Here is a 13474-nt window from a genome sequence, read left to right as displayed (position 1 = left end):
TGCTTCCGTGATCCCATGTTACAGAGGAAGTTCAGTCTGACAGTTCTCAGATATCCTAGCATAGAAACTGTTAGGGTGCAAATCTATCACCACCAGCTTTTCTGGTTTTCCGTGACACATCCACCCTAGCCACAGCACACACAGAGTTAGGAGATTCTCACCTTCACCATTCAGCATCTGTCCATGGTTGAGCTATGCAATCCCATTAGGATGATCTATTTTCACTGATACAACATGTCATTGATCATCTTAAAATTATACTCTTTGAGCAACAGTTTTCAGCTTCTTCCAACCACTACACTGCTCATCCATACACACAATAAGCTTGAGAGCAAGGGCACTCACAGTAGCAAAAATCGTTAAAAACAACAAAACTTCCTTAACACCAATGTAGCATTGAGAAGCAGGCATTCTTTATTCTTTATTTATTATTATACTGTTGCAGTGTGCTAATAGGATTTCAGTATATGGTTTATGTTCCAGAAATTTCTCCCTAGCAGGAGTGTGTACCTTCCCATGCTGTAAGCTTATTGGTGTACTCTTTTCCCCTCCTTAGCTCCTCCCCTTTGGCTTTTCCTGGTTGGCTCTTCGGAACTAACTACGCCCCTCTTCCCTCTCCTCTTAACCCTCTGCGAGAGCCTCGCTCGGGGTTCGCCATCTTGGATTTCCAGCCCCTTCATCCTCCTCTGCCCCTCTGTCCCTCTTCACCGTCCCTGGACCCTCACCTGTGGACCTTAATAAATTCCCTGGAAATCTCAGACCGCGATCCTGCACTTCTTTTATCACCGCGCCTCCACAGCAGCTCACGTCCCCAGCAGCTCCACTGCTTGCCACAGCCACATGCCCCACTGGCGTGTTTTGGCCCCGGGCGACCTCCCTCTTTATGTGGTATGGGGTGGTCACCCGTGAACTGCAAGACTGCGCTGCCACATTATATAGCCAGATGCATGAGGGGATATTTCCTCCAAAATATTGTGCATGCTAATGACAGAAAAGCTCCTGTTTATATACTACATTTTACATATATATTAATTGATTTTCCCAGAAAAAACATACATATGGTAATATTTTCCTCCAAATCATTAACATATTTTCCCTACCCTTTACGCATGTGTTTTTCTGTCCTGGGGGTCTCTTTGGTGGTCCCTGGTGGTTGGTGACCCCAAAGTCATACCTGACCACTCAGTGAACTGGTAAAAGTTGGCTGCAATGTTCCAGTTCTTCTTTTTAGTCAGCCTAGATGACCTCTGAACTCTTAAGAACCATTAAAAGAGTAAAATACAATTCCGGCAGCTGCTATTTGAAAAGTGTCCTACTGCAGCATCTAGGCATTCATAAATTAACTGGAATCATGCAAACAAAACAAAATATTAGTCACAGCACACCTGACCATCTGATAATTCCTGTCTTTACCAGTGTAATTATATTTACTTAGTTAACATGATGATGATGTTCACTAATAATTACTTTAGTTCTGTGTGTCCATCAACACACAGAATATTTGAGAAGTGAATTAATCTCAACTCTATTGATATTTAATTATAACAGCATTGGTGCTGGAACATTTTTCAAAGAGAGAAATTGCTGTCCTTACTAGTGCAAGCCGGTCCTTTGTATTTCTGTGTCATACTGCAATGGTTACATACAGCAAACAAAAGACTCAGGTTTAAGGGCAAACTAAATTCTTCTGGGACTCTCATAAAGAGCTAATCCAACACTAACCACCCATTCACGTTCCAACACCTTGGGAAAAAAACCCCCAACATTTGGTCAGTTTACAGCTGATGTCCAAACTGGACACCTTTGCACGGTCACTTCACACAATCAAGTGCCTTGTGTCCTCATTGGTGTACTGCTGCCTACCACAGCACACATCAGGGCACTGGGAAACCAATCATCCCTTCACTCTTCAGCAGTAATCAGTCGGCTCCATTTGTCACTTCATTCCCTCTGCAGCTCTCTTCCTTGCTCCTATTATTGCATTTAACCAAATGAACCATAACACCGATTTCCATGGAATCACTTACATGTGTTCTTCCTTGCATTAAAGGAAGAACACTGGCATTTATTTCAGTCCTATTACAAAGCTCTCTTCACCCAGGATAAAAAGTCCGGGGACCAGAAATAAAAGTCAGCTCAACAAGCCAGACTTTGGGAATGTGTCAGTAACCTTTTCCTCAGAAAATTTAAAATACACAATCTTTTCAGAGTAACACAAGTTTCAATCAAACTTCTATGAAAAGGTTCTCATGTCCTGATGGATAAGAAAAAAGGTTACCAGTAGTGGTACCTCAGTTGTCCCTAGGGTCCCCTATACCAGGCTGTTTAGGAGACAAATTTTTAAGCCATCTGATTTACCTAACAGAATTACAAGTCCTTTTTTTTTTTTTAGTTTGTTACTGATTTTTGTTTCTTTAAAATGCTTTACTGGATTTTATTATCTTAAATGCAGAGTTAAAGTTAGACAAGCAGAAAAAAATATTCAGTGTATTTTAAAAAGGAGTCTAAAAGCTGCTCATTATTGTGAAATACTGAAAGACTTGTGCACTGACAACTCAGCCACATGCTTAGCTAACAGGAGGCAGCTGCACTCATAAAATAGTCACCATGCAGATGTTTCTCTCAAGCACCTCACATACTAAACCTCTGGTAAAAGACGCCTGGAAACAAAGAACTAGCAACATAACAGGCGTTACTGATACAAGAGAATCAGAAGTTAAAAAAATAACTTGTAGAGAGTACTTGATAGACAAGATTGATAAACTCAATAAATAGAGTATTCTTTACTCAACATTCACTGGGTTTGCCAAACAAGGACTATGATTCTCATGAAATAGCCACGCTGGCAAAAATTCAAGTACGTTTTTTTGGACTTCGGAAAAGATTCAGAACGTACGTGCAAAACAGAAAGACCTCCTGTCCTTTTTCAAAAAAGACCCCCAGAGCCCCCCTACCTAACGGAACTACGCAGGTGCAAGGATATAGAAATTACTTTTGAACTCATTAAACATATTGAGAAATTCCATGAATGTGTAACAATGCAACCAGATATATACCGAGCTGTATGGGACTGATGGCTACCTCCCACATGCCCGGCGCTGATAAACATACTGGCTTTACAACTTAAAATTATATAGGTTGTGAAGTTTTGTCTTTCTTTCCTGAATCATTTGGCGAAGCCAGGTGGGAGAACCTCTGTCCAGTGCAGGGCTGGCCGGGAACGGACTCTTTGGCGCGCCCCGGGGCTCTTTTCCCTGAAGCATCTCCACTTCCGGCTCAACCACTGCCCGGGCAGAGAAATATCTACTGGCACTACGGAGAAACAGTATGTTTATCAATCAATAAGTCTACAAGGCATACGCGTAGCCAGGGAGGGCTGGTAAGGCACTAGAGACGTCTGAGTGCACAGCAAGGGTCCCTGTTTGGGCTTGCAAGCCCAAGGGCTAGCAGGGAAAGGATTCTGCAAGATCTGCCGAGGGGGATCAGGGCAAATCCGAGGGTTTTGCTACATTCCAGGTTTGGAAGCCAAGACAGACCTGCCAATGACTGTATAAGAGGCAGGAGAAAGGGTAGCCAGAATATTACTCTATGTGTGTGTGCCTGGAGCTCCTATAGTCACTGTGTGTGTATGTGATTGTACAACCTGGGTCCTAGAAGTAAGTTATGAGTATTTGGATTTGTGTATTGTTTTGATAGTGTGCATGGAAGTTTATTGTGTAAGTTGTCTTTGATGTGACGGTGTGTTGGGTAATCGCATGCTGTGAATAATAAACAGAGGGAGAAGAAAGACGGAGGAGAATACAAACCAAGAGACATCCCCCCCGCACACAAGGAGTGGTTAATACATTATACAAGTGACCTAGAGTGGGTAATATAACATTTAAATAAAGATTTTAAGTACAATGGGAAGTGGCCAGAGTAAAGAAATAATGGCAAAGAGCCCCCTTGGATGCATTTTAGCACATTGGAGAGAAATAGCCGGGAGAGGGGGAAAAATAAGAAGACCCTTATTAAATATTGTTACCAGTAGTGGCCTTTATATAAATTGGATTGTGATGAAAAATGGCCCCTTTTTGGAACTTTAGATTATAACACCTTTTTGCAACTAATGTTTTTGAGAAGAGAGGGAAAGTGGGATGAAGTTTCTTATGCAGACATGTTTTTCTCTCTCCGCAACCACCCCACACGGCAGAGAGACTGTGGGCTTGTGCTACCTCAGGATCCCTTGGTATTGGCCCTTGAAAGGGAAAATAAAACTACTAAAAATAGACTCAAACTATGCTGTTCAGCTTGCAGCATAGGCCAACAAGGTTCATCAGGTAGCAACACAAGAACAAGAATTAACTGATTTTCTTAAGCCCCCTCCTTAGAAGAGAGAGGATGATGCAGACTCAGAGGACACGCCTTCCCCTCCAGGGAGCCCGGTCTCTTCTCAAACATGAGGCAAGTATGTGCTGCAAGCACCTCTGCGAGAGGGTAGGGCCAGAGAGTAATACAATGCTGATCAGAGTACCTTTTTCTACCATTGACATAGAAGCCTGGAAAAAGATTGCAAAAGATTATCGAGCAGATCCAACAATCGTAAGTAAACATTTACGTTTTATAATGAAACAACATAATCCTGATTGGAATGATATTCAATTGTTATTGGAAGCTGTAACAGAAACCGAAAACCAATTAATTTTGCAAAAGGCAGAGGATTTGGCTGAGGATTATTACAAAACACGACTGAAGGATCACAAAGAGTATTTGCCACTCCAGGACCCAAAATGGGATCCAAACAGAAAAGCCAAAATGGCTAAACTGCAGGCTTCTCAGAAGTGGATAGTGAAAGCCATGGAAAAGGCAATTCTGAAAACCATTAACTGGTCAGCACTGTATGCAGTCAAGCAAGGCCCCTCCGAGTCTCCAACTGACTTTCTGGAACGATTAAAAGATGCTATGCGCAAAAACACAACACTGGACCCTGGGTCAGAGGTAGGGAAAAAACAACTAGTGTCTCTCTTTTTAGGCCAATCACAGGGGGACATTAGACGTAAACTCCAGAAACTGCATTCAACTGAGAGCAGGAATTTAGAAGTATTATTGGATGAGGCGTGGAGAGTGTACAGTAACCAAGAGGCAAAATATAAAGAGGGAGTCAAAAAGTTAGTGACATTAGTGGAAGAGAGTGGAGAAAGAAGTAATCAAAAAGGGAGGCAGAGGCAAGGAAAAACCAGACTGCACAAGGACCAGTGTGCAAACTGCAAGAAATTCGGACATTGGAAAGATAAGTGCCCAGAGACGAAAAATACATGTCCCAATAAGAAACAGGATAACTCTGAGGAGAGAGAAATTGCATACGTTAAGGAAGACTGAAGAGGACCAGGGGATTCCACCCTAGCAAATCCCCTGGTCATAGTAAAGTTAGGGGAAAAAAGAGAAAGAAGTAGAGTTTCTGGTAGATACGGGGGCAACTTATTCAGTCTTGACTAAAGCTTTGATGCCTATAGGGGAAGACTATGTCATGGTAAAAGGCACCACTGGCCAACCTGAAAAAGCATATTTTTGTAAACCCCTGAAGTATAAACTTGGGAAACAATGGGGAATTCATAAGTTTCTATACATGCCCAACTCTCCAAAAGCACTCTTGGGTAGAGACTTATTGGAACAATTGCAAGCAACCATTATGTTTAAAAATGGAGAAATTACTCTGGAGGTGAATGATCACCAATATATAGAAATATTAAGCTTAATACTGACAACCACTGAGACTGAAGAAGAAATTAATGAAGAAATAACAAATCAAGTATTTCCTGGGGTTTGGGCCACTGGTGTTCCTGGGAGGGCTAAGAGCACACCTCCCATACAAATTAAACTCAAGGAGGGAAAACAGCCAGTTAGAGTTAAACAATATCCCTTAAAGAAAGAAGACAGAGAAGGAATTAGCCCAGTAATAAAAAACTTTTTGCAGCTAGGACTATTGGAAGAATGCCAGTCTGATTTTAACACCCCTATACTACCTGTTCGCAAACCTGATGGGTCATACCGGGTAGTGCAGGACTTAAGTGTAAATAAGATAGCAGAGGACCTCTACCCTGTGGTGGCAAACCCATATACCTTATTAACTGAATTAACATCGGAGTTAACTTGGTTTACTGTTCTGGATTTGAAAGATGCCTTCTTTTGCCTCTCTCTCCATGAAGCCAGCCAGAGAATATTTGCTTTTGAAAGGGAAAGCCCTGAAAGTGGACGTAAAACTCAGCTCACCTGGACAGTGCTGCCTCAGGGGTTCAAAAATAGTCCTACCATATTTGGAGATCAACTTGCCAAGGACTTAGAATCCTGGGAAGCCCCACCATCAGAAGGAAAACTTTTGCAGTACATAGATGACCTCTTAATAGCTACCCAGACTGAAGAGGCCTGTCTTGCCTGGACAGTAAGTCTGCTAAACTTTCTAGGACTACAGGGATATCACGTTTCCAAGAAAAAGGCACAAGTAATGAAGAAAAAGGTAGTTTATTTGGGCTATGAAATCAGTGCAGGACAGAGAACTTTGGGATGAGATGGCAAGGACGCCATCTGCCAGATCCCGAAACCTCAAACTCTGAAAGAACTCAGAACATTATTGGGAATGACAGGATGGTGTTGACTTTGGGTTTATAGTTATGGTTTACTTGTGAAGCCCCTATATGCTCTCATAAACACAAGACAGAGAGACCTTCAGTGGACAAAAGAGGCCACACAGGCCTTCGACCAGTTGAAGAATGCTCTCATGTCAGTTCCAGCTTTAGGACTTCCAGACGTGAGTAAACCATTCTTTCTGTTTTCCCATGAGAAACAGGGGATTGCCTTGGGAATATTAGCACAGGACCTGGGTCCGTATGGATGGGCAGTTGCTTATTTGTCTAAGCAACTAGATGCAGCAGCCAAAGGATGGACGGGGTGCCTCAGGGCTGTTGCAGCAGTCATAATGAACTTCAGGAGGCACGGAAATTTACCCTGGGCCAGAAAATGACTGTGCTAGTGTCCCACACAGTGTCCGCAGTGCTGGAAATGAAAGGTGGCCACTGGCTTTCCCCACAGAGGTTCCTGAAATGCCAAGCCATCATGGTGGAACAAGATGATGTAGAAATAGTGGTAACTAACATTGTCAACCCAGCTTCTTTTCTCAGTGGGAATGAAGGAGAGCCGGTACACCACAATTGTCTGGAGACCATTGAGGCCACATACTCCAGTCGTCTGGATCTGAAAGATAGCCCTTTAGACTGCGCAGAAGCCTGGTTCACTGATGGGAGGAGCTACGTCATCAGTGGAAAGCAACATGCTGGGTATGCAGTTACCACCTGCAAAGCGGTAACAGAGTCTGGACCTTTGCCAACAAACACCTCTGCACAGAAAGCTGAGATAATTGCTCTAACCCGTGCCCTGGAAACAGCAGAAGGAAAGAAAATAAATATCTGTACAGATTCAAGATATGCATTTGGGGTTGTACATGCACACAGAGCCATTTGGAAAGAAAGGGGATAGTTGAATGTCGCTGTTGAGCCGCTAGCAGAGAGAAGACCCAGGTTCAAAATGTGGCATTCAGAAGAAGCTTTTATTATTTAATTCCATCTTCTATAGACTTTTCAAAGATCACCGAGATTGGTCAGTTCGAAGGCTCCCCCTGGGCCTGAGTGGCCAGGCCTAAACTGTCCACATCTCGAGAAACTGTTTTTATCTTTAAAACTTTATCTTTATTTACAAAACACAGGAAGAAGAGAGAGAATAATTCTCACGGGAAAGGTCTGTGCTAGCCACAGTTGAACTCACAAGGAACAAACATCAAACATGCACAAGAAATACTGCGGCTGTTGGAAGCGGTCCAGCTACCTGAGAAGGTAGCAATCATGCACATCAAGGCACACCACAAGGTGAGCACTGAACTGGAGGGAGGAAATGAGCTGGCGCACAGAGAATGAAAAGAAGCAGCAAAAGGTGAGATAACAACGGAAGGAGCTTTGATCCCAGATGGGCAGGTCTACCTAGAAGGTAAGCGAAAATGTAACAAAAAGGATAGGAAGTGAGAAAGGAACATATAAACTCATTAAACTCATTAACTCATTGAACTCATTAAACATATTGAGAAGGATGGGCTAGTACAGCAGAGGGAAAAACAGTAATCCCTTCTCATTTATTGTGGTCATTAATTAGGGAAGAATATCAGAAAACACACTGGGGAGTAGATGCTCTATATAAATATTTAAATTATAAGATTATTGCCAGGAGGTTACAAGATACAATCAAACAGGTAACCCGGCAGTGTGACCCTTGCCTCCACACTAAACCCAAAATCACTCGCAAATTAAAACTTGGTCAAATTGGGAGGGGCCATGGGCCTGGACAGCAGTGGCAAATTGATTTCACGGAACTCCCAAGAAAAGGGGGGTATCGATATTTGTTGGTATTAACAGATACCTTTTCAGGGTGGCCAGAAGCCTTCCCCACCAGAACCGCTAAGGCCCGGGAAGTAACTAAAGTATTGCTACAAGTTCCACGCTTCAGAGTTCCAGCCACAATACCCTCAGACAGAGGACCCCACTTTATTGCAAGGGTGGTGCAGCAAATCAGCCGCCAATTAGGCATAAAATGGAAACTCCACACCCCGTACCACCCTCAATCAAGTGGCCACGTGGAAAAAATGAACCATCTGATCAAGCAACAGATTGTGAGGCTAGGGCAAGAAGCCAATTTACCCTGGCCCCAGTCTCTCCCACTTGCATTGCTACGAATTCAGACCAAACCCAGAACTAAAGAACAGTTAAGCCCCTTTGAAATACTCTATGGGAGACCATACAGAATACAAAAGGGAATATCTACCCAAACTGGGGAAGAAATAATGACCACCTATATGGTGGCTTTAAGCAAGCAACTCAGAAAGATTGAGAAACATGTGGCCGGAACCCAAAGCCAGGGGTTGGATGGTCCTGTACATGATATTCAGCCTGGGGATAATGTATATGTTAAGTCTCTTGCAGAAAAAACTCTGGAGCCACAGTGGGGAGGACCGTTTCAGGTACTCCTCACCACTTTCACCGCAATTAAAATCAAGAAGCAGAACGCCTGGATTCATCATACATGAGTGAAGAAAGCCCATAATTATCCATGGAAAGTCACACAAGTTTAACCAGGAAAATTATTTTTCTCACCATCATAATTACAATCCAGGGTTGGGGGAGTACTTCTAGCCAGGACAATACTGAGTGGCCTTGCTCCCAAGCTTTTAGGCATTTTACGGGATCCATGGGGAGGTATTCTGATATAAAGAATTTAAATCTGTTAACTGTGGTTATGCATGAAAGTCAAGTGTGTGCAAGACAAGAATGGGAAAAACAAACATTGTGGCAATTTCAGGGGACTGTAGAAGAAGCAATTAAAATAGGATGCCGAATGATTAATGAAACTACCTATGGAAAAGCAACCCAAGTGCCTCAGCCACCTCTACTGAAAAGCATCGGGAGATTTGTACCAGTTCAGGAGAATTGGACTGTTGGTACACCTTTACATTAGTACAGACTGTTGAGGCCAAGGACACAAATGGGCTTTCATTCAAATTTAAAATAAATGCCATAGCTGGACCTGTTACAACCTATGCCAGCACTCAAGCCCAAATCCAAACCACACCATCCAAACTTGAACACAAAATCTATGAAACTGGCCCACACGTAATAAGGAACACGGGTCAACAACAGTTGTTTAACCCTGAGTGGTCTCTCAAACGTGTTGAACAGTTAATGCAAATCAATGTTTCTGAAATTCAACCAACATGTTCTCCTTTCCTACAAACATTCTTCAAAGGCTGGACAACCTGGCTGCAGAAATAAGTGCCCTTCAGAAGTAGAGTACAGAGGGACTTAACTGGAGTGTTGGGGACTGGATTGGGGGTTCTAAATGGGATTGACTCAGAAATGTTAATGAATAAATTGGCCACCAAAACTAGTGATTTAGTAAAAATAAGACAACCCCTGCAGTCTTCTCTATTAGCATTAGGAAATGAACAGTGGCAAGTTTCAAAAGTATTACCAAAATGGGAAAAAATTGAAGAGCAGGACCATGAATTAATAATAAATGCACTTAATACAGCCCAGGACAATGTATCCCTAGCCCTTAGTTGTGTACAAGCTCAACTATGGATGCAGTCAGCAGCTGCCTTAATTATAAGAGAGGGTACTGAAGGCACTTTCCCCATTGAAATTCGCAAGGTTATCTGGGACAATGTCACTGACCTAGAAAAAAAGTTTCAATCTTGGTGGACCCTAGTAAACTTCACCTATGACCCTATTGCTAATATAGCCACAGCCTTTGTGCTCACTATATGTAATGCCACCGTCCACATTATCCATCCCATTATTGCACTAGGACTAAACCATGAGAGAACAGTGCTCTATCCCTCTAAACATAGGGTACAGGCCCAGATAGTAGAGGAGAAGTGGCAGACTGTGAATTTGGAATCCTGTATTACACGAGAACAACAGGGGTTTATCTGTGAAAGCAATACAATTGATGTCCAGGACATATGCCTTGACGCAGAGCAAGGCATCTGCCACTTCAAAATCCATTCAAATGCTAACCAAGAAACTGTGCTTGTGTCTATTGGTCAAGGTTGTGTGTGCTTAAGGACTGTTTGTGCTTTTGTGGAAATAATGATAATAATAACCATAAATGTTAAAAATCATTCTAATTTTTGTATCTGTAATTTTGTTAAGATCGTTTGGTGTGACTTTTTGTATTTAGCCCCGGTTGTATCCTACCAACTGATAAAGTCTAATTACACTATGTACCACAAATTGTTGCCCACACTTTACCTTACATTAGTAAGACAGTTAGTAAAGCATCAAGACATGATAAAAATTTTGAAGGAAGTTCAAGAAAATGGAAAGAAAACTTTAATTACTATTCATCATGACAGAAAAAATAAGCAGAGTCTTGCAAAGAGTGAGACAAGATGCAAGTCATCACTGGTGGGATGTGCTCTTTGGATGGTCATCTACTGCAACTGGCATTCTAAATACTTTATGTCACCCTATCATTGTTCTTTTAATATTAGTTTGTATCAGTTTTATTTTATCCTTTGTGTTATGTGTTTAGAATTGGAGAATGTTACAAGTAGCAATTTTGACTTCTCTGTCAAACGCACATGGTAAGGCATTGAGAGACACCTTTCACAGGAGTTTGATAGAAGAAGAATCTGTGTACTAGTAAAAGAATTTACTAACTTTATAGAAAAGGGGGGACTGATACAAGAGAATCAGAAGTTAAAAAATAACTTGTAGAGAGTACTTGATAGACAAGATTGATAAACTCAATAAATAGAGTATTCTATACTCAACATTCACTGTGTTTGCCAAACAAGGACTATGATTCTCATGAAATCGCCATGCTGGCAAAAATTCAAGTATGTTTTTTTGGACTTTGGAAAAGATTCAGAACGTATGTGCAAAACAGAAAGATCTCCTGTCCTTTTTCAAAAAAGACCCCCAGAGCCCCCCTACCAAACGGAACTACGCAGGTGCAAGGATATAGAAATTACTTTTGAACTCATTAAACATATTGAGAAATTCCATGAATGTGTAACAATGTAACCAGATATATACCCAGCTATATGGGACTAACGGTGCACATCTTTGGAAGGCTACCTCCCACGCGCCTGGCGCTGTAATAAACATACTGCTTTTACAACTTAAAATTATACAGGCTGTGAAGTTTTGTCTTTCTTTCCTGAATCAATACCCAAAATATTTTGTGATTAAAAACACTATTGTGAAACCAAGAGAGGTTAATAAGGTTATACATCCATACAGGTGTACAATTATAGGCCAACCTCTCTTTAAAACCAGGCTGACAGGCTTCTGCAGCAATTCTTTGTTGTCAGCTAGTTGTTCTTTGCTGGTGGTCATGCTGTCGAACACAGGGCCACTAAGATAATTAGAGGGATGGAATAACTATCCTTCGAGGAAAGGCTGAGAGAACTGAGATTGTTCAGCCTGGAGAAAAGAAGGCTCCAAGGTGACCTAACTGTGGCCTTCCAGTACCTGAAGGTAGTCTACAAAACAGCTGGACAGGGACTTTGAACAAGGGCCTGGAGAGACAGGACTAGGGGGAAGGGCTTCACACTGACAGAGAGCAGGGTTAGACAGGATATTTTAAGGGTGGTGAAGCACTAGCCCAGGACGCCCAGAGGCTGTGGCTGGAGCGCTCATGAACAAGTTGGACAGCGATAGGAGCGACCTGGTATAGTGGAAGATGCTGCTTCCCATTGGCACGGAGTTAGAACTACATGATATTTAAGGTCCTTTTCAAACCAGAGCCTTCTGATTGAGCCTTCCATAATTTTCCATCCAGCGGCTTGCAGCCTGGGTGCCAGTGCCTGCCTGGGAATCGGTGAGGGCTCCTCACCTCACCGCCCTGCGCCGCCGTACACAGGCCCGAGCTGGGCTCAGGCCTCTCCCCTGCTCGCGGCCGCGAACGCCCTGCCGGAGGACACGCTGCCCCGGGGCCGGCCCAGCTTCACGGCACCGTATTTACATCACACGCCCCGCCTTCCCCCGCCCCGTCCGTTCCGCGCGCGACGGCCACCGCCCCGCGCAGGGCTCTGGCATGCGCGCGCCGCCCTGCCAGCCAATAGAAGGCGGTGGAGCGGCGGCAGCGCCCCCTCCTGCCAGCGGATGAGCTGGACGGAGCCGGCGAAGGGAGCGGCGCTAGCACCGGCCCCGACCGAGAAGCACCCCCAGCTCCTCACAGCCCCCTCAGCGCCTCAGCCCCCGGGGCCACGCGTCACGGTCCGTCCCTCGCCCCGCCCCGCCAGGCCCGGGCCCGCCCTCCCACTCGCCCGCCCTCCCACTCACCCGCCCCGGGCGCAGGCAGCCCGGTCCCTCTGGCTGGAGACGCCGCGTGGCTGCGGGGGAAAGGCCGGGGCAACGGCGGTTTCCCCGCGGGTTCTCGGCGCTGTCGAGTGACCCAGCTCCTGTAGCGCGGTATCGGGCCGACCCGAGAGCCGCACCAGGCGGGGGACGGTTTGTTCGCGCAGCCGCGGAAGCGCAAGCGCTCGCGGGGGCCGCTGGGAGACGCAGTCTCCGGGCCGGAGCTCCCGCCGGGCACTGCGCCGGGGGCGCTGACCGGGCGCGGCCACTGCTGCCTCGGAGGGCTCTGCCAGCCGCGCCCTTCCTGCGGCTCGGTCAGGGACCGAGGGGTGTTCTGGGTCCTCTCCATAAGCCCCTGTCCCAACAGATCGGCCGCGCTCTGAACACCCAGAGCTGCTCTCCAGAGCCAAAGATGGCAGCAACAGCCTCCACCAGCAGAAAACCTTACCTTGGGTTAACCAGGAACTTCATAGCATAGCAGTCTTTTACTGCGTTTTCAAAAACGTTAAGCACAGTGGATGCTATCTATGAGATCCTTTTTCCTGGCTAAAAAGAGTCAAATGTTTTGTCTGACATCACTATTACTTTCCTTT

At 44.4% G+C, this 13474-nt stretch overlaps 1 protein-coding gene across 1 annotated transcript in view; it reads right to left on the bottom strand.

The window, feature by feature from the left end:
* The window catches only part of GTF2I (general transcription factor IIi), a 124193-nt gene extending 111011 nt beyond the window's left edge, over positions 1-13182 (bottom strand). The window contains exon 1 of the mRNA XM_085078707.1: positions 12867-13182. The gene's annotated coding sequence lies outside the window, so the exon portion shown is untranslated. The remainder of the gene's footprint in view (positions 1-12866) is intronic.
* Between the last annotated feature and the right edge of the window lie 292 nt (positions 13183-13474).

The sequence above is a fragment of the Lichenostomus cassidix genome, chromosome 19 (assembly GCF_008360975.1).
Source record: "Lichenostomus cassidix isolate B80296 chromosome 19, HeHo_3.0, whole genome shotgun sequence".
NCBI classification, from domain to species: domain Eukaryota; kingdom Metazoa; phylum Chordata; class Aves; order Passeriformes; family Meliphagidae; genus Lichenostomus; species Lichenostomus cassidix.
This window is presented reverse-complemented; position numbering and strand designations above follow the sequence as displayed.